This window comes from Thermobia domestica, chromosome 15, assembly GCF_964235325.1.
Source record: "Thermobia domestica chromosome 15, izTheDome1.hap1.1, whole genome shotgun sequence".
NCBI classification, from domain to species: domain Eukaryota; kingdom Metazoa; phylum Arthropoda; class Insecta; order Zygentoma; family Lepismatidae; genus Thermobia; species Thermobia domestica.
In genome coordinates, this window is record NC_137468.1 from 113,880,290 (window position 1) to 113,908,262 (window position 27,973).

At 30.9% G+C, this 27,973-nt stretch overlaps 1 long non-coding RNA gene across 1 annotated transcript in view; it reads left to right on the forward strand.

Moving 5' to 3' along the window:
• The window catches only part of LOC145671893 (uncharacterized), a 319,786-nt gene extending 292,522 nt beyond the window's left edge, over positions 1 to 27,264 (forward strand). Inside the window, exons 4-5 of the long non-coding RNA XR_014128559.1 lie at positions 13,441 to 13,816; positions 27,146 to 27,264. This is a non-coding gene — a long non-coding RNA (uncharacterized LOC145671893). The remainder of the gene's footprint in view (positions 1 to 13,440; positions 13,817 to 27,145) is intronic.
• Positions 27,265 to 27,973: the final 709 nt, after the last annotated feature.

Here is a 27,973-nt window from a genome sequence, read left to right on the forward strand (position 1 = left end):
ACATTATTCGGAAACTCTAATGTGTTTCCTATATTACCCAGATATTACCTAGTCGGATTACCATTTGTTCGATTTGTTCGTCAATCCTCCGCGTGGACAATGTTTTCCGAATCCTTGGTGAAAGGATCCACACGTTGGACAATTTCTTTGGTTCCCATTCCGCTGAGCTCTACCTCTGTGGAATCCACCGTTTTGTCTTCCCTGCGTCGGAGATAGATTGTTTGTTGCTTCTAATTTGAACTACTCGTGATTATCTTCGTAATTTTACTTTATGTTATTGCTTTTTATTTCTAGAATCAAAATCAGGCGGAACATTTTTGGAATACCTTTTATAAATAATATGTAAATTGTGAATCCATAAAGCTTAGAATTTAGAATGTGTCCGCCTATAAAAGCACAAACGTAAAACTATCGTAAAACAAACTTCATATTCGAAATAAGTTCCCCCACTGCTCGTTTCTAATTTCATGACCTGTCTGTTAATTGCAAAATTAGAAATCTATTTTGAGAAGCTGCGTGTAGAGACAGTTGATTAAATAAGTTTACCTTTGTGGATTACTTAGTAATTATGTGATACACAGAAAGAATTTGATAAAGAGTAGCCAATGAGTCTACTACATTTACCTATAAACTTATCTAGTTTCTATGTAATTGTTAAAAACAGATAAAATTCAGTATCAGTTGTCATATTTTATAACTACATGCTACTTTAACACTATGTGATTTAGCAGCAGCACCAAAATTAACAAACAGGACATCACAGCATCTCTCTGGTGATGTGGAAACGCTATCACATATGTGGTAGTACGTGATGTTTAGAATCTTTCTCATTTTAGGATTAAATTCAATTATATAATTTTCAACCTGTCAAATTTCACTCATCACTATTATCTTAGACCTGCACCACACGGTTACTCTACAAAGAATTCAGCAATATACTGTAACTCCCATATCCGATGAGAAGGATTTTGGGTATGATTTCACGCAATGAAACTTGCAGATACGATCGTATTTTTTTCTTAGTTTCATTTGGGGTCATTCGCTTTTTTCCTACTACCCTCGATACTCAACTCTTTCACCCTTAATTTGTATTTATAATTCACCTAGTTGGTTGATTTGGAATTTAACGTCTCTTTCTAGCTGCGAAGCTATTTGAGACGTGGACAGCTTAATGTGGGGATAGATTATCCCATTAATATAACTCGGGAATTGAACCTTGATATCCAATGTTAAAGGCATTTATACTCACCATATTCAAGAGCTTTCCAAAGCATACACGTAAGTAGTACATTAAACAAAAGTCTTACTTTTAGTTGATTACTACACAAATTGGCTATTTGTGAGCAAGAACACATATGTATTGTTAAGTCAATTAATGTTATTTTTTTTTAATTTAAAAGACATAAGAAAATAAAATTTACATAAGTTTATTTGCAATTCTGTATGACCAAACTTAGACTTTTATATAAATTACGTTTATCCAAAAATTCTGCCAAGTATACTACATTATATACATGTTTTGTTACTAGTTTTAAGCGTTAAAGTTCATTCCTTAGTATGTTTAGAGTAGATATTAAAATATTACTACTACATTATAGAAAAATTCTACAAAAAATAATTCGTTTGTATCTACGTTCTAATCGCTATTTATAAAAAATGGTCATGGTTCCCACTTGGAATAGCACTTTCGTATTTTCTCTCCTTCAACTTTGTCGTATTTTTTTCCCGTTGAAAGATTTCTTCTTTTCTTTATCTTAAATCCACTCTTTACCCATCTGTTTTTTTTTCTTTCTTTAAATCTTCGTTTCAATCTGTCGTCGCGTTGTCCTAATGTCCTCTTAATATCCTTCCCATTCACGTCTTCGTCTGTCTTTTTTTATTATTTTCTTATCGATTTCGTTCATATCCTGTTCCTAGTTTTTTTCTTTAAACCCCCTCCTCTACTAACCCTATTGAGAACACCCCAGATCCTTCCCTTCCTATGTACTGTTATATCTCTGCAACGTTCTTCCCCTGCGCTCTCGCCCACTTGCCAGCTGAGATTTGGCGTTACCCCCACCCCGGTTTGAATAAAAAAGAACTCAAAAGGATGTAAACAAAAAAAAGCGTAGTTTCGTAACCTTACAGCTGATCAGTAAAGGTAGGTGGCTCCAAGATAATAAAAAATAGAAAAATAATAGATGTTCTATAACAGTTTTATAAATACTTTTTTCTTGGGTAATTTAAAAAGAATATTTGGTATTTCTTCAAGACGTTTTCCCTTTGTTTTCTTTTTTCTTTTTCTTTTTTTAAAGGAATTAATATTGACTGTTGTTTATCCACGAGGAATGCAGTGACGTAAATTTAGTTGGAATTTAAAGATTTAAGTTTGAACATCTGGACTTCCTTTTTTATATTGCAAAGTTTATACTTTTTTTAATACGGTTTCAATTATTAACTAATTTTATAATAAAAATATGATAAAGCCTTGAAAAATACTGCTCTCAGAATGTTTATACTGATTAATTTACAAATATAGTTATATTATCCAAATATGTATTATTTGGATTGAATGTTATTTATTTCAAGAAACAGAAGGAAAACGAAAGGAGAATCGTACATTTAGGCATAATAAAATACGCAGATTCCCATCAATGTTTCAAATCCTAAGGAGAAAAACTTCAACGGCTACCAAAGTTATCAGAAGAAACAAGCTTAATGCTTAGAATAAATAGTTAAAGGTTGAACATCTATACATTTTGTAGAACAATCTATAATCTGATCAATTTTGTTATCAAATGGAAGCCCTAACAAGAGTAATGAGCCAGCTGTAATTTCTTGGAGGGAAAACGAAGAGACAGAGAAAGTTTTAGAGGGAAGCTCTTTTTTTGAAAACGGGAAAGGATAGTTTTTATATTACTTGACCTACGTTATACTGCAATATGTCTAAAGTGTAGACTTAACCCCTTGCCTCTTGGCCATCGTCACTGCCAAAATTTATGACTAATTTTCCATACTTCAAAGTTTCGTTTGATACGTACTGCAAACAAACTTTTTAATGTGTAAGTCATGTCTATGACAATATACAGTTTTGGTTTCATTACATAAAAATAATAAGCAATAAAAATAATTTGGGATATTTGCTAATACAATTGTTGTTCTAAGTACTCACAGGCATCTGTTGCCCTGCTTTGTGCTCCTTTCGTCTCAAAGGACTGAAGAAAATCTATGGCTGTGCCTGTTCTCCTTTGTTCAATTACTCAAGCTAAATCAATTTATCAATAAGTAAATCGTTTATTTTTTAAAAAAAGATCTGAAAGCACGACTTCAAATCCTGACTAAGTAAAGAATGGCTGTAATGAATTTAATAAAAAAAATGCCATGATATCAAAGTGGTATAAGCTACGCTTAGTCATAAACAGTCAAATGTAGTAACGTTTCACGTAAGCTCTGAATTTAGATGCATGACACAAATAAATACTACGAGATAAATATGATTATTTTGAAGATATTGTATATTATTATTGGGAGTAATAATAGAAGGCCAATTGTAAATAGATGAAATATACTACTGTTAAATTTACTATAGTATTTTAAATCAAAACATATATAAGAATTATCACAGAAATTTAGAGTATATTTGAAGATTTCCAGACATACTCTGATTGAAATTTAGATTTTCTTAATGTTTCTACAAAGTTTTAGCAGATTTCATCAGTGTTTGTTTTCACAAAAATAGCCGATCACTCACAGTGTATTCCTTTATTTATTAATATAATTATTAAAATTATATCAAATATTATAAAAATTATCAATAGGCATATACTACTGCTAACTACTGCATAATTTATCATGCATTTCTTCTTAAGTATTTTTTGTGGTCATTTTGTTTTTGCAGTGGCACACATCATATAACATATACTCTTTCCTCCGTGATATGTAAAAGCACGTTGTTTTAATGGTTCTTTTCTTTTTTTTCACTCATTTTATTAATAGGGATTAGTCATAAAAATTGAGACTACGAAGTGCCATTGCGACTTTTATATTAATAACAAAGAACTGTTCCATGTACTTCATAAAAATTCCACGTGGGTTATTCTACGGATTGTGAATTGGAAGTTTCGACCAAATATACAAATTATTTCATTACTGTGATATTATATACTAACGAATAAAAACGCCAGCACAGCCGACACACAAACGAAGTCATGATACCTTAATACACATAAGATTACAAGTAAAACAATTGTTAGATTGTTACTGACTCACATTGCATTACTTCATTTACTACAGTTAATGTACTAAATGCTGTAATAGGTGAGTAAACAAATTAATAAATTTTGACATGTGTTTCGACGAACTGAAATTCTTTCGAAGGGAGGGCAACTGCCCTGCTACCTTCGCTGTGGATACCTAGGTAATGAACAATATTATCCCGAAGTAATTAATAAGCCCTATTACATGTATTTATTTATTCAAAAAATAATTGCCTGTTTATTCTCGAAAAGACCCTTAAAGGTATGCAACCCAAAAGGTTTTTGTGAAACTGGCTTGCATACATGATAGGCAATATAAAAGCAGTGTTTCTCGCAGAGTGTATCATGGAGCACATGATTAATTGATTTATACTAGGACATTTTTTTCAACCTCCGTTAAGACAGCGGAGAAGAACATGAGAGGGCGAAACACGGATTGGTCAAAGCTGTTTATTGGAGATCGCATATGCCCTATACCAAAAGACAGCCTTTGTTGTTCAATAATTGTGGAATAACAAGCATGAAATCACATTGAGTGCAATTGAAGACTCCGTCAATGGTACATTGCATGACGTAATTCGATTTATCAAGGCGGAAAGGCATAATACAGCCCAATTCGTCGTCGAATGATGACAGGAACTTTAAGTGATTGCTGTGTACACAAGTGCTACAGAAAATTTAAAAGAAGACTTACCAAATTACGTGACAATAGTAGCCAAGGATGGAAATTTTTGGTGAAAGACGATCATGATGAAGGCGTGAATCATTTGGTATGTGAAGGGGCTAGAATATGGTTTTGAACTGTCTGATCTTGGAACTTCAGGAAACTCGTCAGCCGCTTGGAGAAATCGAATTATATTACGTAGTTCACACGTGGCGGAATTTTCAATTGCAATGATATGTTTTTACACTTGCTACTCCACAATGATTGAACGGCATAGTCTGTATGTTGGTTTTGGGGAGGTGCAACCTCCAATGAACAGATTTGGCATATCTGGGTTTCGCCGCGTCACGTGGTTCTCCTCTGGTGCGTTAATGGATGTTAAGAAGACCGTCCACGTATTTTTGTCCTTCGTCATCAGCAAAGCAATATAGGATGAGGCTTTCAGTTTAAAGTAGGATCCAAACTTCTTTGTTGTGACTGAAGCAATCTTACAGTGAATCAAATCATGACCTCGTGCACTAGAGGCAAGCGCTGTTCAAGCTAGAGTAGAAAAAACTAAAACTGTTTCCCCATGTTATTTACTTTTGAAAATGAAATGAAATGAAATCTTTAAGTTTTACGTCCCACGGTTATGCCGGTTAGGCTAAAGGAGATGGTGATTATGAGAAATGAATGAAATGGTGGAATGAAGAAAGTGGGAGGAAACGGGAGAACCCCGAGAAAACCCACGCACACGGTGTTTGTCCACCACAAAGTTCACTTGGAGGGAGCAGGGTTTGAACCCAAGACCCCATGCACCAGAGGTGAACGCTCTACCCCTGAGCCACCGCGACCCCCCAAGAACAAGATAATCTGACTTCCAGAATCTTAATCGCGCAATGCAATACAATATTAATTCCTCAACTACCTATTGAAGTTGTCTAGGGCGTGTGTCTTAAGGAAAAAATCCTTGAAAATATAACACCGAAATGCTTCATACACGTTTTGGGTATTCTACATGTCAGGTTATATTACAGGTTCACATCTATAGCAATATGTAATTTTCTTTATGGCTTACTGAAATCAGTTAAAAATTAATATGTGAAATTTTTACTTTAACATCAGATGTTTATGTCCTGATTAATGAAGACGAATGATTAATGGAAGGGAATTATCATGAGTAAAGTGGAATGGAGAAAAAGCACACAAAAGAAAAGAACTATTATAACACAATATTGTTTATTATGAACTCACATGATCTGAGTTTCACATATGTAATATTTTTTACTAGCATTTGAATTACTATTTTAATACATATTAATCTCCATAGAGTTTCAGGCGTTACGATGATTTGACAGATGCCTCTTTCAATTGAGCGGTGTGTGGTCACCGAAAATATTGTGATCTTACCAGAACCAAATCCAGGACCATTGTACCAAATGTATTTTCGCTAACCATACATTACCATATAGTACCATGTGTTATTATTATAGTATTAATTTTCATATTTATGTCGAATTTGTCTGGAAATTATAAACTTAAAAATGCTGACGAAATGGTTGCGGCGCATGATGTGCCCTGTAGGCTAAAGGAGATGAATGTGAAAGCGGTGGACTGTGATAATGAAAAAGATGGACAGCATATACGAAGTGAATTGTAATAAATATGTCATTTCCAATGCAATATATTATATAACGTTCCTACGGCCAATAGAAGAATATACGTGGTATCTGTGTATTGCTACAAAACCACTGAGAATTATTCTTTAAAAGTTGCAGCAAGGTTGCCATGAGTCATGAATAACTGAAACTAATAAGATTTGTTTTGCCATTCTCTTTCGCAAGTGAATCTTAAGTACCTTAGAAGCTGGAGGACTAATCTATGGGAAGCAGAGCTAATAAAATAAAGCAGAGATCGTGTAGAGAGATTTGTCATTTACTGCCAAGCAGATAATAATAGCAGTTGCGAATTTTCATATGAACAGTTTTTATCCTTACGTTAAAATTCGGTATTTGTCTTGAAATTGGAACTAGAACCCAATTATTTTATAAAACTTCAAAGATAATCCCAATAAGTGTATTTTTCTAACATTTTTATTTCCGGCATTTGTCTAAACGAATTGTAGTCAAGCTCACGAAAGACCGAAGAACGATTTTAAATGGTAATATGTTTCTTCTATGTTCGGTTGATGTTATTTACAATACCACGAGGTAATTAGGATATATGACTTGGTTTAATAGAATAAATTCATGCGACTGAAGCCGGTGTGTTGTGTTGATAAAACACTACCAAGGTTTTGTATTACAAATAAATTAACTCTTTATCGATACAGGACAGGAAAGCCTATGGGTAACCAGAGACGCATTTTCAAAATAGTTATTCATGGTCAACTCATCAACTTTCAACTTCGGATTTTCTAAGTCAGACTTTACTCTTATTCAACTAGCTCTACAATTATGTTCTGCTGAAACAAATCTGAAATTTCTGTAATCCCACATACTTAAAAAGCAGGCCTACTAAACACTTAACTACTAAGGCATCCTTCAAAAATATTTCAGCCAATGACCAAATTTTATCATCATTGCACACCTAATTTTCTTTCGTGTGTATCTATATCTTCTCATAGAAGAAGTGCTCTCTCAGAATCAAAGGTACTATCCTGGATATCAACGACTGGAATGTTCATCATATAGATGCTGGGAAGATGAAGCGTTTGGTATTTTTATTATTTTTTTAAATGAAAGAAGAAATGCGGAATGTTATGAAGCGTTAAGCACGTACCTATCCATCTTTAGTATAAAACCTGACAGGAATTTTAAGGATAATATGTCATTATAGTAGTAGTGTGTAATAATAATAATAATAATAATAATAATAATTATTATTATTATTATTATTATTATTATTATTGTTATTATTATTATTATTATTATTATTATTATTATTATTATTATTATTATTATTATAGCAAGACGAAGAAGAATAAGTAAAAGTTCAATTTCTGATTAAAACTACTTTCTAGATCCTAATAATAATGACTTAGGGAGGAAATAAAATAATATTACGCACTTGCGGACTAAATATTCATGAATTAAATTAGTACCATAAAATGGACGAAGGAGGAGTGGTATGAATTAATTCCCACGGTAAAGTAAAAGAGAAGCTAAAATTGAAATATTCATTTTATGCTTTAAAAAAAAGCAAGAAATTTATCACTAAAATTGCTGTTTTAGAGATGTTATATCTTTTCTATTATTGAAAATTTAAGTATCTTTATGTTAGTGTTGCTAAGGCTTACAGGATATGACTTTACTTCTCTGTCAATTCTTGTTTACTATAAGAAGGCACAAGCTCGAATTCCACTTTCATTATTAAGACTTGGTTAATTGTCAGTTCCATTAGGCAAACTTCTTAATGGTACCTCTAAATATAGCAGAGTTCCTGCAATTATTCTTTTTCTTTCTTTATGTCTCAAATGTAAAATGAGTGTGCGTGGGTTTTCTCGGGGTTCTCCCGTTTCCTCCCACTTTCTTCATTCCACCATTTCCTTCATTACTCATCATCACCGTCTCCTTTAGCCTAACCGGCATAACCGTAGGACGTAGAACTCAAAGATTTCATTTCATTTCAAATGTAAAATGACAATTTGATTGTAATAAGTGAGCAAGTAAATAACCCATATGTTCTTTAACTGGTTATGACAATAAATAACAAGAAATTTGATGTATTTTCAAATTCAAAATTCAATTATCAGATTGCACATCCATAAATCACAAACACATAAATGATTTTTAAAACATACCAATGTTTTATTCTCGTATAGAATAATGACTGTAGTCTAAGCATATATCCATAAATTCTTGAACAAGTACTTAGTAATCATAGTAACACATAACCATAACGATGACATCGATAAGTAGAATATATTATATTTAAAAAATAACAAATTACGTGGTACCAGCTGCAGTCATTCGTACCCAAAATTAGTCATCATTGTTAAAGATATTCTCCAGATAATTTTCATGAAAGTATGATATTAATAAAATATTGACAATATTGAATGCTCATACAAATGAAGGTTGTAATCAGACTGTCTATTCACTCTTGCAGTTAGCGTAAGGCAAACGAGAAGTAGTTATAAGTTTCAAATATACTAATTCATTTGCAGTAAAATTTGTTCATGTGTATGGTATTAAATTGATTAATTAGTGTTAGAACATCTGCAGTTAAGAACGGGACTAAGGTTTGATTCTTTGTTAATTCAGTTAGTATATCTAAAACTTATTATCAACGTTTGCAATATTAATAAGAGATTCTAAAACAGGTAAAAGAAATTTACATACATGCTAGTTGAAATAGAAAAAAAATAGTTGAAATTGTCTAGAAAATAGAGAAATTATTTTGCTACACAACATTCAAAATAAAAATTGAAACGTCCGAAGGAATCTAACCAACTGAAATCACTGGATTCCGTCTGACAACAGAATGTATAATTTGATTCTACTCTAATTCCCCTACAATGGGGGCACGGGGGCTAAGTATAGAGCACTTGTTTCTGGTCCATGGAGCCCCTGATTCGATCCCCGGACAAGTAAGTTTGTAGTGGATAATATCGTGTCCGTGGCTATTCTCGAGGTACTTCCGTTTCCTCCCATATTCTCATTCTACCTATTTTTCATCATCATTCACTTCCCGTCGTCTCCCTTAGCCTAACGGGGATAATCATGCGACGTTCAACTTAAAGAAAAGATTTCTAGTTCACGAATAGTACTTATTAGTGATTTAATTTTAAAAATAAAATAAAATAAACTCTGCTAAAGACAGTATAGAGGATCACATATACATCTATGAATGAACGGAATATGAATGGCCATCGTTAAATTTTTTTTTATTCTTGAGGATGTTAACAGATTGGTTTCACTTATGAACTAAGATGTGGCTCTAGCTATCTATTGCAAAACATAGAATTCAAGAACTCACTTTTGTTCTAGAGTTATCATGTGGAGTAACGGACGGACGGACTAACATTAGAATCTTATAAGATTCACTAGGTTGATCCTAATAAAATCCCGGCATAAGCTGATCAACAGACAACTGATCAGCACATCCCGAGTCCCATCATTTTTATTCAGTAGTGCCCTTTATATATTGCGAACCGGGCAACTGTCCGGGATCCGTCGCTTCAGAGTATTACTCTTGATTTTTTTTTTTTTTTAATATTTATGGACAACAGCTTATGAGCCATTTAAGAAAATTCTGAAGTTTAGAAAATAGTCTAATCGTTTACAGTTCTTCTACAAGGCCCCATCTACAGGACACCGACATATGCCTCATGAATAAAAATATTGCTTCCATCTAAATACTCTGTGTATTACTTAAGTCCCATTGGCCTTCAATTTATCCTGTAATATTCCTGTTCCTGTAGATCAATACCCATCAACAAGGTGCCCTCTGAGGTCATCAACACTCGTTCTTTAACTACGAACAAACCTCAATTCTAGCTAGAGCATTATTCTGTCTTATTTATTATTCTTGATTATTCTGTATTGTTTTTGATTCAGATATCAATTGTGTTGAACAGCTCTCTGTAAGATTGCAATTCGTAAACGAAAACACCACTGAAATCGAGAGTAATTCTATACTTTCATGTCCATATTTTGATAGGTGATTTTCTTTCGTTGATACTTATTTCCTTTGATATTGTGTCATCCAACCTTGAAGGATCCCACGGGACTCCCTTGCCCTAACCCCGCAAAGACTAAGGCCGCCTATGCCTTTATTGCTGAGATTCTTGATTAGAGTAAGCTTTTTTTTTTTTTTTTTCAAGTCAAGTAGTTTCACAATTGCTTATGACGTTGAATGAACACCAAATAATCTAAGAACACATTATAAGTCGATCCCCAAAACTATACACGCAAAAAAAAAAAAAAAAACTATCTACCTATGTAAGATCTGCTACTTACTTGATATAATTCAAAATTGAATCATCTTCTTTAGCGTCTAGTATATATTCAAATCGAATGCTTTAGAGTTAATGTGGACTTTCTGCACCTGAGACCCAAATTGAAATAGCTCTTCCTTGTTAGTTATTTTCTAAAACGTCTAACATTCGTCAAAGTAAGTATTCTTAGGGCTAAATAATACTTCTTCATACTTTTGGTGCAGGAGGCCCGGGTTCAATTCCCGTTAAAAGCTCTTGCATTTTGAATACATCAAACAGTAGTTCCACCTTATATAAATGTATTAGTAGCCAAGTTTCATTTCTGCTATGTTTCAGGAGAACATCATTACGTTTAATCATGTTGTATAATTAATCATTATAATTAATGATTAATCATTATAATCATGTTGTATAATTAATTATAACTAATCATTAGTGTTCCCCACGAGACGAAAAATTTCTCGAGTCTCGGGGACAACACTAGTTCACCCAAATCGTAGATCTTAAACACTGTTTTAGTATTACATGATTCATACCACAATTAGTAAATTAATTGTACAAATATAATGAAAAGCACCTTCCACTCACCAAACTCACGCAATTTCTGCTAATTAATAATATATAAAATATATTTTTGTAACTTATGTTGCAATTTTTATAATAATGAAGTAATTTTCATTTTCGGTGAAAAAATGTTGAAAAATTTAAATATTAATAAAATTTTGATGGATTGTCAAATATATATATATATATACACACACAACAGTAATTAAGTTCATATTGTTCTAAGTATTTGTATTTATTTTGTGTGCTGATGAATTCTATACCATTTTGTATAAACTTAAATGTAATATGGTCCACAAAATGAGTAATAAATGCAGTATAATTATATATCTCAAAAATAAATGAAAAGCATTTATTAACTTTTAATAATGTGCAAGTCATTACACAATATACTCCAACAATAAATATGATTTAAATGTCATGATATCAGTCCTTGTAACGCAAAAGGATTCTAATAACTTCTAGATAAAATTTAAAAATACCAGGCCGTAAATTTACAAAACCAGAGCAGAAAATCAAGATGAGTCGAGCTTACGGAGCATCAACACGAGACGATAAGAAGTTCTTCGTGAGAAATTCGAGATGAAAAGAAAGTTCAAAAAAAAAAAAAAAAAGACGAGACAAGAAAAACATTATTTCTCATTTCATGGGCATCATTACTGATCATAGTAGAAATAGCTTATTCTGACCTAAAATTGACTCTATTTGGTCCTAAAAACTACATTAATTAGAAAAATAAAACAGAACACCATGTGAGCTTATATAGCGATCAGCTATGTAAGTCTCGTATCTTTAGAAACATTTTTGAATATCTCAAATATAGGTGATTAATTTTAGCCTATGATTTCACGAATGTAGAGATAGTCCACTTGACTCTAAGCCTTTATTAGTTGCGACAAGTTAATTTAATCGACAAGGAGCAAAATCCAATATAAAAATCTAAAGCATTAAAAGAGACAAAGTTAATGCAGTAGAAAATATACCAAGCCTTACAGAGTAAATTTCGTTGTGAGTCAACAAGGTCAGTTTTGGGCTGAAATCAATGAAGAAAGAAAGAAAGAAAAAGAAAGAAAAGAAAAGAACAGAACAGAAAAGAGGGTCTGTTCAACATACTGAATACAATATCTCAAAGATTCACCACTATTGGCGAATCAGATTCTTTTTATTTATGTTATATTTTGTATACGGTAATTGTGTATTTTCTCCCTTAATTGTTTGACCCTAGTTAGTTTGTCCTTTTAGTGCTTAAATATATTTTCTCTTAAGAAGGGAATCTCATAATTTAGAGACAGAGAGAAAAAAATTGAAAAAAAGTAAAGAAAGAAAAACTGAAACATTGTGCAAGGACACCAAAAGCAAAGACGACGACCTACAGATCAGTGCATTCGAAATGAAAGACCGCTTAATGACTTGATAATTGTGAACATCTCACGTAAATTGGGAGGGGCAAAGTACTCGGTGCACATCCGGGCTACCCTAGCTGCGACGTTACATTTGCCCGTGTTTTTTGACTTCAGATCGCGTTACACCAATAACCGGCATGGCCGAAAGACATTGGCCGGGGCTTGAGTTTCGGTGCGCATGGCGTCCCGATGTGTCTTTCAGAAGCTGGAGGGGAAAAGCGGGGCGATAAAGCGTGCGAGAAGGGGGAGGGGAAGGCAACACTGGATTCTGAAGCGCGGGTGTTTCGGTTTTTCGATTTCCACCTGCAGCGTACTACTCTCTTCTCTTGGTCGATTTTCAGCCACCAGAAGATCTAATAGCGAGCGGGGTCATTTAATCCGCAATTCAGCATATATTTTTAAACCAGGATAAATTTACGAAAATAGAGTGAGTGAATTTAATATTTTTAACATAAAAATGTTAGAATGATGGATGTATCTATAAAAACAGCAAGAAAAAGAAATTAGTAGTTAACAAAAAAATAGAAAGAAATATGTCCTTTTTTTGTCAGTGTTGTTTTGGTGGTTGTTGATTTTTTTAAAAATGTTTTTTGGTGGTTTGATGGCAGTGTCCAATATACACGACCTTGATTTTTGTCGCTCCGCTTTTTACAGAATTCCGAGTGCAGCCGAGCTCAGCCGACCCAAACCGAGAACAGTGCCGGTGGGACTTGGCGAAGACGCCGGTAGCCTTCCTGCCTGCCTGAAGTGTTTGGTTTTAGCCGGCATGGCCGTGACGGCAATGCAGTGACTACCACCCGGGCGCCTGGGATTTCTGAACATCATCAAAAAAAATTAGAAGACAAAAAAATTTTGAAATAAAAATTATTTAATTTTTTTTTTTTACATCATATTCACCATGTACCCCTGGTACAGAGACTCTGTCAGTCAGCTGGGACAATTTTGTGGGAACCCTATGCCTACAACTATTAAGACGGAGAATGGATACAATGATTGTATGTTGGCATTAGATTACGCTGCGCAGAGTAAGGTAAGTCAGTGGGAAGTCACGTGCTTTTGTTGTCAGTTATTTTATCTGTGTTAACAATGTGTGACAGTGCATGGCAGTATCGAGATATATGGTGACGTCCGTTGTTTGTGTACAATCTTCCAGTTAAGTGCACAAAAAAGAAAAAAATCAGTGATTTTTTTTAATAATTCGTGATGTGACAAGATGCTACAAAAGTGTTTTAAGCATAACAGTGTGGCTGCATTACGAAAGAAGCATCCATTAAAATAAGTATAATTGTAAGTTAAGAAGTCAACAAATGCAGGTAAAAATTTTCCAACGGAATTTAAATAAGCAAATCTTCCTTATTTCTTATTGAATTTTTTTTATTTATATTATAATGAACAATTTTATTATATATTAATTCTCATATTTTAATGAAATCAATTATTTTATGTTAGTTTTGTTTCCAATTGCACTGAACCGCGCCCCCTCAGTAGTGTGTAAATTATCTCTTCAAAACATCATAATTAAGTTGGTGCATTTAATATTAGCGGACTGCATTATCAAATGCATCCACTTGCCGCAGTTGTAGGTTTTCGAGATTTGGTTGCCGTGGCAACCCACCGCGGGAGAAAACAACCCTGATTCAGACAAACCGCGTTAACGCGTACAAACCACGTGATTTTTCCGTGTTTTTCTTTTCCCGCTCTTTCACACTGAGTTCCTCTCCTCCTTCTATCTCAATGTGTGTTTGTGTGCGTGTGTCCATTGGGGGAAAGAAAGGGATTCCCCGTTATTTCTCTTGAAGGGTGAGTCTCTATCATTGAGGGTTGAGAATGGTTTCTTGTTTACCTCCCCCCTTTTGCTATAGTTTTTTTCCACTTCTTTTTTGTGTGTGTTAACGATTACATTATATTGCAGTTTTTTTATATCATATTCAACTTCTTATATACATATTTGACGCAGTTTATATATATATAGCGATCATGTCATTTAGGATTACATGAGCGTAGGTGCATTGATTGTTAACATTCACGTGTTTACAGAAATAGATACTCGTTAAATATTGCGCGATATATCCTACGGCAAGTTAACTTCCTAGGTGTAACGTTCAGTTCCAAAAAGAATTGGAAGAAATTCTTTTATTATTATTATTATTATTATTATTATTATTATTATTATTATTATTATTATTATTATTATTATTATTATTATTATTATTATTATTATTATTATTATTATTATTATTATTATATCTGGTCTGAGAAGCAGAAGGGGTGTTGCATGTGATAAATAAATACATTGATCTATAGGTGTGCTTATGATTTCTTATTTACACGATGCGATACAAACCGTAACATACAGTTTTGCCACTTTGGAATTTTCTTTTAATTTTTGGATTTCTTTTCGATTTCCTTTTTTAACAGTTAAATTTTCATAATAGTTTTGACCGGTTGGAATCCCACATTAGATGATAATACACAGAAGAAATATTACTGTTTCTTTTTTTTTTTTTTTTAAATATAATCGTCTAAGGACAGAAAATAAAACCTATTATTGTAAGTGGTTTTACACTATTATTGTATTTTTATTTTCTTATTTAAATAATGAACCAATAAGTTAAAGGATGAAAACTAAAATAAACATAAGCTTCATCTAATCGTATTATATCAATCTTTTTGAAAATATCTTTGAAATTTCTCATGAGCATTGACACAGAGCCTGTAATTTTAAATAAGGATTATATTGTCTATCAAAAGGAAATTACGTAATTAATATAAGCAATTGCCTTTCGGAATAATTTAAAAATAATATTTCCATACTAACTTAATTTTCACGTCTTCAAATAATGCATAAACAAAAGAAAAAGTTGTAATTTTGATTTTCAAAGTGATAAAGAAAAGCATAAGTTAAGTCCAAAGCACTAATTTTCTTTATGCAAATACCAAATATTGCATTAATTTAGCAATAATTAAATATATTTCAAATCAAATGGATTGATAACATATTTTATAAGTATTTTGTAATCATTTTTTCAGCAGTCGAAACAGTAAATATTTAGTCGATTTCACGTTGTCTTAAATAACGCAACAAAAAGAAAAACCCTGAAAGCTGACAACTGGTATTAATTTCATAAGAAAACCGTGTTGTTTAATTATTGTTCAGTTCTTGGTACTATACAGTACTTTTCTTCTTCTTTTTGTTCTTCTTCTTCTTCTTCTTCTTCTTATTATTATTATTATTATTATTATTATTATTATTATTATTATTATTATTATTATTATTATTATTATTATGTTAACGTTTTATTTATCATTGATTGGTTGGGAGGTACATTAGAATGTAACTCCAGTACGTGGATTTCAATGAAAATATTTTTATTATGATAAAAATGAAAATTAAGATCGAACAAAACGTTGGTCTATAAATTAAATAAGCCTTCTAGAATTAGCAACAAATATTTTTCAGTAATCTAAGCCTAAAACAGTAATCTAAGCCTGAATATTTTTTCTAGATTGCAATTATATCGTACAGTTATAACGTAACACCTACTAAAGATTTCATTGACATGCTTCGCTAGCAAATTTTTCCATAAGATCCAGTTCTCATTCAAATGTTAGTGTGAACTGTAATTCTGTTTGCATTTTCGGTGCGTGCCTAATAAGTACATAAAAACAACTTACTACATATATTTTTATTGAAACGTTAGACCTTTTTTTCCATAATTGACAAAACTAATGTAATAATAATAATAATAATAATAATAATAATAATAATAATAATAATAATAATAATAATAATAATAATAATAATAGAATAAAAATCAGATTTTAAAATAATAAGATTTTAAACTTAGATACCATGTCACTATAGTATAAAACATTCTCAGAATTATTTCCTTTTTTGTCCTAATAAAATATGATCTGTAGAAGTATAATTAATGATGACGAAAAGGAATAGTAGATCTCTTTTCTCAATATCAACAAAATGATTAAGATATGTATCAAGCTATGTGTTAGTAGTAAGTTCTTCCACATATTCTTTCTTTATTTTCAGAAACTCAAAGCAATAAACGTTATAATTAGATTAGGTGCTTACACATATAAAATAATATATTAATATATCGTTTTCTAAGTAGTAGCGACCTTTCGAATCCTTCTATCATGGCTACATCTAAGTGCTGATTTTTTTTCTAATTTATATCGAACTACTAAAAATTTCAGAATACCTTCGTAGTAAGCAATTACGTTTTCAGGGCCTGCACTAGGAAAGAATTTTACCCCAGAGCTGCGAAATTCTCCCCAGAGCAAATCTTCGATCTTACTTAATAGAGGTTACCCGCAGTTTCGTAGTACTACTTTAACCCCCTGTGTATTAAAATTTCTCCCCTTGGGAAATTCTCTGAAATCATCATTGTAGAAAATGTTAAATTTCAAGATGTTTGAAATGAAGGTATCATTTTGTTATCCATGGATATATCTAAAGATAAGTTTGAAAACTTTCAAAATTATATAATCATGAAGTTAAGATATTTAAGTTATTCTAAAAATTCTTAGAATATTTCTAAGATTAGATTAGAAATTATTCTAATCTAAAAAGAATAGAAATATTCAGTTTTACCACAATATAGTTTATTGTTATTTAAATTTATCCATGGTAGATAGATTCTAAGGTTTATATTACTGCGAAATTGGTAGAGATTTTCTTGTAGAAATTCATTTAACGGTCGAGGAGGGGCATTTTAGATTTTTTTCTTTAGATAAACAACGGAACAACAAATTACTATCCTCCCTAACTAATTTAATTTCTGAACAAGAACCATATTATTGTTAACGCAATAATAAGCAATTCAGAGTTTCTGTTCAATACCTGGATGTCTTTGACCAAGGCTATCCAACTTGTAGCATAGCAAGTGACCTGCGACCCCAAAGGTTCTAAAGTTTAGTTTTCTGAAAGTCTAGAAAAGAACACTCATCTGTATGTCATACCTGAATGTCACAGTGGGAGCTTATGTGGTTCGGTTCCGACGTTAAGCTGTAGGTTCACTTCTCACACAGCCTCGCTGAAAGGGACACAAAACTCCAATCCAACCTATCAATCATAGCTGAATAGCTCTGAGTTGTATTGAAATTCTGATCTCGCTGGCGAGTGAAGGAGAGATTTCTCTCGTGACTGAACGGTTAACATTCTTGCCTTTTGTGGTAGACAATCGGGTTCTTTTCCTGGAAAGAGTTCATTTGATACGGATCCTACTTAAGTTGTGCACGTCTTATGTAGCTTTGATGCTGAAGCGAAAAGTAAAACTCGAGGAAATCAACAAATTTTGTTTCAAGAGCATGATAAGATCACGCAGGAAAATTAAATCTTATCTTGGTTCAAAATTTCTACTGAATTTAACATTTTATTAATGGTATTCTTTATTATTATTATTATTATTATTATTATTATTATTATTATTATTATTATTATTATTATTATTATTATTATTATTATTATTAGTATTATTATTATTACAATATTTAGCGAAGCCTTCACTTCTTAAATATGTTTCTTAAGAATTTCAACTAATTTACATTATACTGTTTTAAAGCTTTAATAAAAAAAACTACTCATTGATACTAACAGTTAATGTTCATATTGTTTACAAACTTTTCATAAATACTTCTAGAATCTATATTTAGGTAAAATTATTTCAATAGTAAAAAAAATAGATTAAATAGGATGTTGTAACATTAGCAAATACATGTTAGATCTTTCTAGTAAATTTGGACTAACTCTTCTAAACTAACAAGCTAACTTTTCATCCTTTACACACACACACACTGACGTTACTGCAAAGTGCAAATGGGAAAGAGAATTATTAAAAAGGCTTCGCAAATAGCATTTACTAATTAGAATGAATGAATACATTTTCAATTATTTTTCTTTAATATGTTAAACGTAAGATTTTGTGCTATTCTTATTATGATGATGAATTCCTGGATTATAGCAAACGTTTTGCCATGCGCAAAACGTATATTCTGGTTATGGTTTAATTTGGCACTAACACTGAACTTAAATTTTCTTCTATACTGCACAATTATCATTACTCTATTTTGAAAAAAAAGTTACTCTATTTTGAAGAAACTGAAGTTTCTGTATGTTCCCCGAATACTTCAGATTTTCATAATAATTTTCCCAGCAAAAGGAAAATATAACGATTTTAGAAAGTAAGATCTCTAGTAGATTTTAATCATAAAAATTAATAAAAATAAATGAATATATTGATAGATATTTTAAAGGTTATTCTGCTATCATACCAGATTGTAAGGTCAACCAATAACATCATAAATAGTAAGTTAAACATTTATCTAAAGCACACAGTTGTATCACTAGCAATTTAATTTCATGCACACAATATAGGCAACAATTGTGTATTGATTTCATTGTAATCCAAATATTATTGTAATATTTTGTCATCTTCATGTACGTATTGTTTACACTAATTCACTTAAACAATTAACGCATAGTTTATACGTTCAATAAAATAATTGTTGTGTCAATCGTGCAAGAAAGATCTGGAATGGAGTAATAATACATAATTAATTATACATATAATCAATGTATACGAGATATTAAAAACTAATTCCTCTTACGCTAATTAACAAAAAACAAATGTGATAAATTCTAGGGCCAAACTTGAGATTGATTTATTTACTGATTGATTGATTGATAGCGCCGGGGATCTACTGCTGAATGTTCTATCCAAACTACAGAAATCGAATCCGAACTTCCAGCACAAAAATGGGAAAGCTAGTCATATACTTAAAAAAATGTTCAGCATTCTTTTTATTTTCAGATGAAAAAGTAATTAGAAGCAGGAAAGCAGTAATTGTAATTATAATAGACCGCAAATTAGTAATATCAATAACAAATCTCGTAAAAACAATCTAATACGTGGACACGCGAGGCTTCAGGCTTGATCCTCGAGAGACACAGTTATCGGTATACACCGAGCATCCTAAGATAATTGGAAAGTTGTCAAAATTAAGAAGGGACAAACTGAGGTCAAGACTATCAGAATGCTGATGCACTGATCACACAATACCTAAGTAAACGACAACTGGCAGGTCAGAGCTCTTTCTAGCCTATAACGCCGAGAAGTAATAAAAGTTGACAAATTTCCTAATAAATCATTCATGATTTATAATATTTGTGTATGTTTTAATGCTGCCAAAAAATACAGGTTAAGAAACTTTATTTGTATTTTCCGGAAAATATAATCTGTTTTAGCACCAGAATTTAAGAATTAAATATAGTTCCAGATTAAGAGAATTAGTTTATCAGTTTATTGTCCGCACTTTGTTCATGAGCTAAGTAGTATTACAATATTAATTTTTAAAAGCTTCTCACTGTTCAAATTTTAGGGTATTCAAAAATATAGTTGAAAGTAATAATGTACAAGTAATTAAAAAAAGAAAGAATGTCTATTGTTCATATAAGAAAACTAATTGATAGATGTGTGTATTTGAAAACTTAACGCTCCGTTTTACAATCATTATACGACATTTAGTAAATCTTGATTGAAGGCAAAAAGCGGTAAGATGATTTTGGTTCTATTTCAGAAACAAAAGTCAAATTCTTTCCTTGTATATGTTATCCCAGTTTCACATAAAAGATATATTAACAAGAAAGAGCACTATCATTTTGTAAATTACAAGTAATGCGAATCAATTCTAGAACTCAATTAAATTCTTTTTCTATTTTCTTGCGTCATAGTAACATTATTACATTTTAAAAATAAAACAAAATACCACTATTAAAGATAATCTACTTTAACGGAATCTTGTACTCTCCCTTAGGTTTTGAAATTACAGGGTTAAATTTAACCATGACTAGTATTTACACATATATACTAATACACAAATTTAATTATACTTACTCTTGTAATACTTACCGACAAATATATGATTAAAGCGTCACTGACTAAACTCTTGGTCCAACTCTAAAAGCAGTGTAAATGCAAAAAAAAAAAAAAAAAAAACTCTAATAAAACAAACAAAACAGTCCTTCTTTTTCACATTTGTATAACTATCACAATCTATAATGTGTGCTATATTGTTTAACGTTTTGTCAGAAGGGAAAAGGATTTTTGCTCTGCTTAGTCCCGTCTCTTATCCTAAATGAAATACAGTGAATGATTGTGGAGAAAATATAGAATATAGATTTAAACTACTTTGAACTTCTTCTTATTCTCTCCACCATTATTAACTGACTTTGCATCTAAATTTACTCTTATACCCAAAAAATTCAGTAAAGAGAAAGAATATCGCTAAACTATTGTCGTTACACTCTAGAATTTCGCATGGGACTTCTCCATTTTAATTGGAACCAAAATAACAACCTTAGAACAACATACTCCTGAAAAGATTTTTTTCTACTAGTTGTTGCATTAGGAAGAATCAAAAATATAAAAGAAATATATATATATATATATATATATATATATATATATATATATATATATATATATATATATATATATATATATATATATTATAAATACGTAATTTAAGCTTATATTCTCCGGATAATTATACGTTTAAACTAAATCTGATCTCCCTAGCAAGACTCCAAAAAGTTTAAGCCTACTGCAAGTTCTAATAGATAAGTGAAAAGGTAAGTATAGATACTGAATCAACCATAATCTTAATATAACGCTATCAAACACAATTGGTTGGTGTTTTTACAATTCATAATTGCCTGATAGATCTTTTGCTATTGAACTCAATGTGCTTTGAAACTACTTAGTGCTTTATTTCACGAGAGCGATAGATATTAACTTTTCAAATATATAATTTTCCTATTTAACAAACAGTATACAAATCATATCTTTACATTTGCATATATGTTTATCTAGTCTTTCTGTTTTTACAAATTTCTTACTCCTTTTAGTTATTTAATTTGAAGGAAGCATCTTAAATATTTAATATAAAGATAATGTTATCTAGAGATTTACTACATTGTTTGTATGTATACGTAAGTAATGTTTTAAAAACAACATGCATACTCTCTGTCAGTGTTTATAAGTAATCGCAGTGTTTATAAGTAATGCTAAATAAATAATATTTAATGAAAGGAGAATATTACAACAACAACAACAGAAACAATTGTTTATCATAAATATTTATAGTTAACAGTGTTAAAAAGACATGTATGAAATTATGAATAGAAAATACTGTTCTTAAATTCATAAGTGAAATTTAGCATTATACATTGTTTTTACAATTAGTCTATGGATGTAGATCCACTTAAACACTACACCGTTGCAAACAGAAAATAAACTAACGTAAGCAAAACAGTAACAAATAGCGAGTTTACAACCTTAAGGAAATTACATTTTATTTCCTCTTCTTCTTTTTGTTCTTATTGCTGTTATGCGCTGTATGGAAAATCTCTACATGGCATTACCTTTATATTGAATATATACTATGCCTCCTTCATGTAAAATAACAAATAGAGAAAAATTCTAAGAACAGAAAAGCAAGGTAAATAGATATACAAATTATATATAATGATTTGTTTGTTAAATAGGAAAATTGTATATTTGAAAACTTATCGGTCTTATGAAAAGTGTAGTAAGCAGTTTCAAAGTGTATTGAGCTCTCTAACTTAAGATTTTTCAGGAAACCATAGATTGTAAAAATAATAGCCAATTGTGTTTGATAGCGTTACATTAAGATTATGGTTGATTCAGTTTCAGTTTCATTACGGACATCAGATGTAGTTTGGAACTTACATTTCTCTAGAAATATAGAATAATGAAATGAAATTTTTCAGTTCAGCATCCCACGATTATGCCGGTTAGAAAGGGAGACGGATGATTAAGGCAAGTGAATGAAAATGGAAAAGTTAGTAGTATGGAAATGTTGGAGGAAATGGGAGTATCCCGAAAAAACATGGACACGATGTTGTCCACCACAAACTTACATGCTTGGGGTTCGAACCAGAAACTTAATAGACCAGAGATAAGCACTTTACCACTGAACCATCATGTCACGGAATTGAATTGATTGGGACATTCTTTATGTAACTAATGCAACAGTACTAATAAACACGAATTTGAATTTTTCATTCAAATATTATCAACTGCAATATTTTAAATATAGTTTATCTTTGAGCTCACATCACATTTTTAACGTTCTTTTTCCAGTTCTAAAAGGGACACAGTAACAAAAAACTACTTTAGTCTAAATATATAGGCAGTCATAAATAAGAAAATAAGAACACGTAAACAACATATATTAATTGTGAATCGTTATAGCTTATTTAAAAGTTCATTCTGCAATGTTCTTACATTTTGCAACGTAAGAACGAAGACTATGATATTCTTATGCAAAATTGACATCAACTAAAGATGAGTCCCACGGTTAGATTATAAACCTCTGGAATTTTTGAATACATTTGGTGCAGCATAATAAATTGAACAATGTCATTTAACTGAAATTAATTAAGAAAACAATTGTGGAACATGTTAATTCAAATTTAACTACTAAATATTAACATATAAATTTTATTGTATTTATAAAATTGTATTATATATATATATATATATATATATATATATATATATATATATATATATATATATATATATATATATATATATATATATAACTTACACATTCATATTTATTCCAATGAACATTAATGTGCACAAAATCAAGAAGGTAGACATGATGTGTTCAAATACATGTATGAACAGAAAATGTGTTAAATCAACGCCCGTGAACACTATTCCATTCAACAAAGATGTCTCATTTGATTGATTCTTTTACCTACAAATTTCACGGTATTATTTCTTCTCTTGTTAAATCAAGTACACTCACATCATTGAAGTCATAACTAAAGATTCGTGTTCAACGTGTTCCAAGTTTTCGGTTGAAAAGATTTGTATTTTGCATTTAACCATACATATATGTAGTAACTATTATCAAATTTTCAGAAACAGTGACTAGACTAATGCTATGAATATTATGTTTATCGTTGGTGGTTGAAAAAAATTCAGTAAGAACGCATGATTTCTTTTGTAATTTGGCCATGTGCGTAATTTTCTGTAAAGTCATTGAACCTTGTCGATATCAGTATTTCTCATTTTAACTCGATAAGTTTGCCATTGATATACATTAAACGCCATCTATATAATCAAGAGTGGTCACCGTAGATATTCCATTGTATTAGAAGATTATGTTCGCAATCCTTTAACTGTCAACTGTGTAGAAATGTACGCGAATCTTTTCAAGTGTTTTCCTTGTTTTCGAGACTGAAATAAACGAATAATAATAATAGTTCAAGTATTACAATTGTACACTGTTTGTTTACACCTTAATAGGTTATAATACACTTTACATCATTTATAATTTTCTTCAGTACTTAAAAAATTACATTAACGAGAATAAACAGAGTTTTGAAAGATTTGTGTTATTAAACCATATACTACCAAAAAACACTTTCCTTGTGAAAGTAATACTTCTATTTCCTTGCTACACTCCTCATGTTCTTTTGCAGAACCAAGTTAATACAGCATATACAATCAGTAATAAGACAATAAGGAAATTTTGCAAAAGCTGGATATTTAGTGCTGCTAAAATGCTATTAAATAATATAATGCTTCTTTGAAAGCAATTTCATATAGCGCATTTGGATGCCTCGTAGTAAATTATAGCAATAAACTGTGTCTTTAGATGTCTAGAATGTAAGAAAGCATATGGCTTATAATAGAATTCTTTCAAGAACTTTCTACATTTATTTGTATTTGCAATATTCATCAAAATTGGAGGAAGTAATGGATAACGCACAGACACGTAACTTAAAGGAGGTGCGTGAGGTCGAGACTTTTCCTCCCAAAAGTTAAGATGAACGTAAAAGAATGGATACTTTCGAAAATTACTTTTACTATTAAAAGTTACATTAACTTTTACCAGTAGCAAAAATCGGACCCTCATAAATGAAATTTGTGTCTACATTTCTGATAGTGCAATAAATAGCCTAGTTGCTTCAAAACATTATGTATTTTACAGAATGTCACAGCATTTACTGTTTCGTTGGATAATTTTAATATCATCTATTGTTTAGAGTGATTGAAGGAAATGAAAGTACGTTGTACAATTTAATTTCCTTTACACTGAAATATCCACCATTTGTCGTATTAATATGTTGTAAAATTTGTCAGAAGTTTGTTTATAGGTATAAAAGATTGAATTTGTAATGTATCACTTGGCTTTTCCTATTAATAGGAGGATATTTCCAGTAGAGTATGTACTATTTTTTTAAAAAAATTGGAAATTATGATCCCCAACTTCTTCCCACTTTCTCCCAATTGTTCTACCTAGGTATTATCACTATTAACTTACTTTTATTACCTACCTATTTTAGTCTTGAGAGCATGACCGTGAGATGTTAATTCAATTTCATTTTCGGATTATTTAAATTATGAAACCACATTGATGCTGATGTAGTAGAATATAATACCATAAGGGAGATACCCTTCCACAAATTAATACTGTTTTGATCAAAATTAACGCAATGCTGTTCAAGCAACCATGAAAGTTACCGTCCTTTCCGCTGATCCAACGCCTTTTGTGTCCGGGGTCCTGGATTCGATTGCCGGTGGAGAAAAATTGAATGCATTATGTTGCTTCGGACGTCTCAAATAGCATCATATTTCTGAAAAGGGATAGTAAAGTTCAATGCGCACTCATACATCATAGAACTACTTTAACTTGAAGATAAGCTTACGAAAGGAGATCAACTCTAACTTATGCACTCATTACATACTTTGGACTTCCAAAACATGTTAGTGTGAATAAAGTAAAGAATAGTGCACTGAAAGCATTTTCCAAGATACACGGCAATCCATTATTACCTTCGTAATAATTGTAAATGAATTTAATCTCTTTGCATAAACGTTTTATTATTATTATTATTATTATTATTATTATTATTATTATTATTATTATTATTATTATTAGTTTCATTTATTTCTTTGATACAAAGTACAGATTAATTTAAGCAGTAAATGTTTTTTATTGGAATAATTAACACATTTATTTATTTCACTTCAGAATTTTTTGTTTATTTTTTTCTTGGTTCTATAAAGATTAACCTTCTCTAGATGATATAAAGTATGCTGTGAAACATATGAGGCATTCAGAGCACAATAGATTCAAGTACAATTACGAAAGTTGTCAGGGAAAGGGACGTAATGTTTGTACGGTATTCTTAGGAACAGGGAAAAGTAAACAGGGAATTTATGTTTATTACATTGTAAAAGTTGTTTATAATATCTAGATATGCATCTTTTTAGTTTAGCCTTCGCTTTGAATTCTATTTAAATATTCAATTTTTGTTGTAATTGTATTTTTCTGGTATCCCAGTGTGGAGATCTTTTTACAAGTTTCGTTCCTCTTTTATTCCAATTGTTTTTATACCATTTTTTACTGTTTAAAAATTTGTAAAATATTTTTCGCTTTATTTGACAAGAAGTATGACCATAAAGATATACTTATCAAAATAACAAATAATCTTTAAATTTCCCGCTACTAAATCCTAATTACATTTATCTTTTTCGCTTCTGTTTGCGACCTCAAGATTGAGAAACTCTGATATAGAAAAACAAAATTATTCTTTAACTTTCATACTGCTGCTCGTAGGATAAAATTAAAGCATTACAGGAGCGCTACCTGGCGAATAGAAACTCGAACTAAATGTAATTCTGGTTGCATATGTAGTAGGCTTCATCTTACGGATGCGGAATTAGAATTTGGAATCCAATAATTATAATTTTTGGAATCCACTTATAAACCGCGACAAATCGAGAATCGCCAAAATCGATACCTCCATTTGTTTCTGTACATTTCCTACTTTTTTCAAACTACCTTAAACTACTGCCTGTCAAATATAAGGAAGTTTTTAAGAGCTGTGTCATAGGTAGTAAAGAAGAAATTTTTAAGGCCACGACAGAAAGTTTTTTTTTTAATTAATGGATTGCCCTCTGCCTATTTTTTTTAAAAAAAGTTAACTACATTGACAAAAACGAAGTTAGTTTTTATTTACCATTTAACTTAATTGACAAAAACGAAGTTAGTTTTTATTTACCATTGAATACAGCTATTTATTTATTTATTATTTTTGTAGAGCTTTGTAAGTCCTCGACTGGCACATGAAGCCTATTTACTGTAGTATTTTATATTGGTATCACGGAAATGAGATTTGTAAGATTGTAATGTTAGTACGTCTGTCCTTTATTCAATATAACTCTTAAAATAGACAGATAGAGCGCCGTTAACATCTTCACGATTACTATCAATAACCCATTTTCTCTTATAGGGACAAAGAAAATAGACATTTCGCTGTTAAATGGCAGCATGCGTACTCCGTCGGTTGACATCTACGGGAAAAATTGAAACAAGTGGTATTCATCTTTTTTATTATCTACCAGAGTTTATGTACTTTTATTTCCAAAGAAATATTATAATAAACTGTGACTACTGACATATATTTTTAATCGGTACAAAATTATTTACGTGATCTAACTTCAAAAACAATATCCTACTATTACTATTATTACTCGATTAATAATAACAATTCTTAAATAGTTTATTGGTAACTACAGCTTGACAGCCACTAGAGCCCCAAGAATAATACAAATTACAGTAAATATAAAATGAACAGTTTAGACATGAAATCATAGTAATAAAAGAAACATTTTAAATACAACATAATAAATGAATATAGAAATAAAAAACAAAAACTTGTAGTATCTGCAATTAAAAAGTACATGCATAAATATTAATATAATATTAATAATAGGAGTCTAATAATAATAATATAATACAGAAAATGTAGAATTGGTGAATATTAATACAATATTTAAATGCTTGGGGTCTAAAACCATTAAAACTTCAAATTGCAATTTCATTTTATTGTCTACCTGTTTTTCCCTGGATTTATGATGGTAACTTTCTAACATCAAGTCGGCAGCATACCCTTATGTTTTATGTAATAATAATATGTGCGTATATTTGTTTCATTTCCGTTGTATTAAAGTGTGAATTTGAAAAACTGCCATAAAATCATGTAACTACTATGCTGCATGTAACTACTACTATTTCTTGCTGCATGAAATCTTCGTTTCACTCAATTTTTACTGCATTG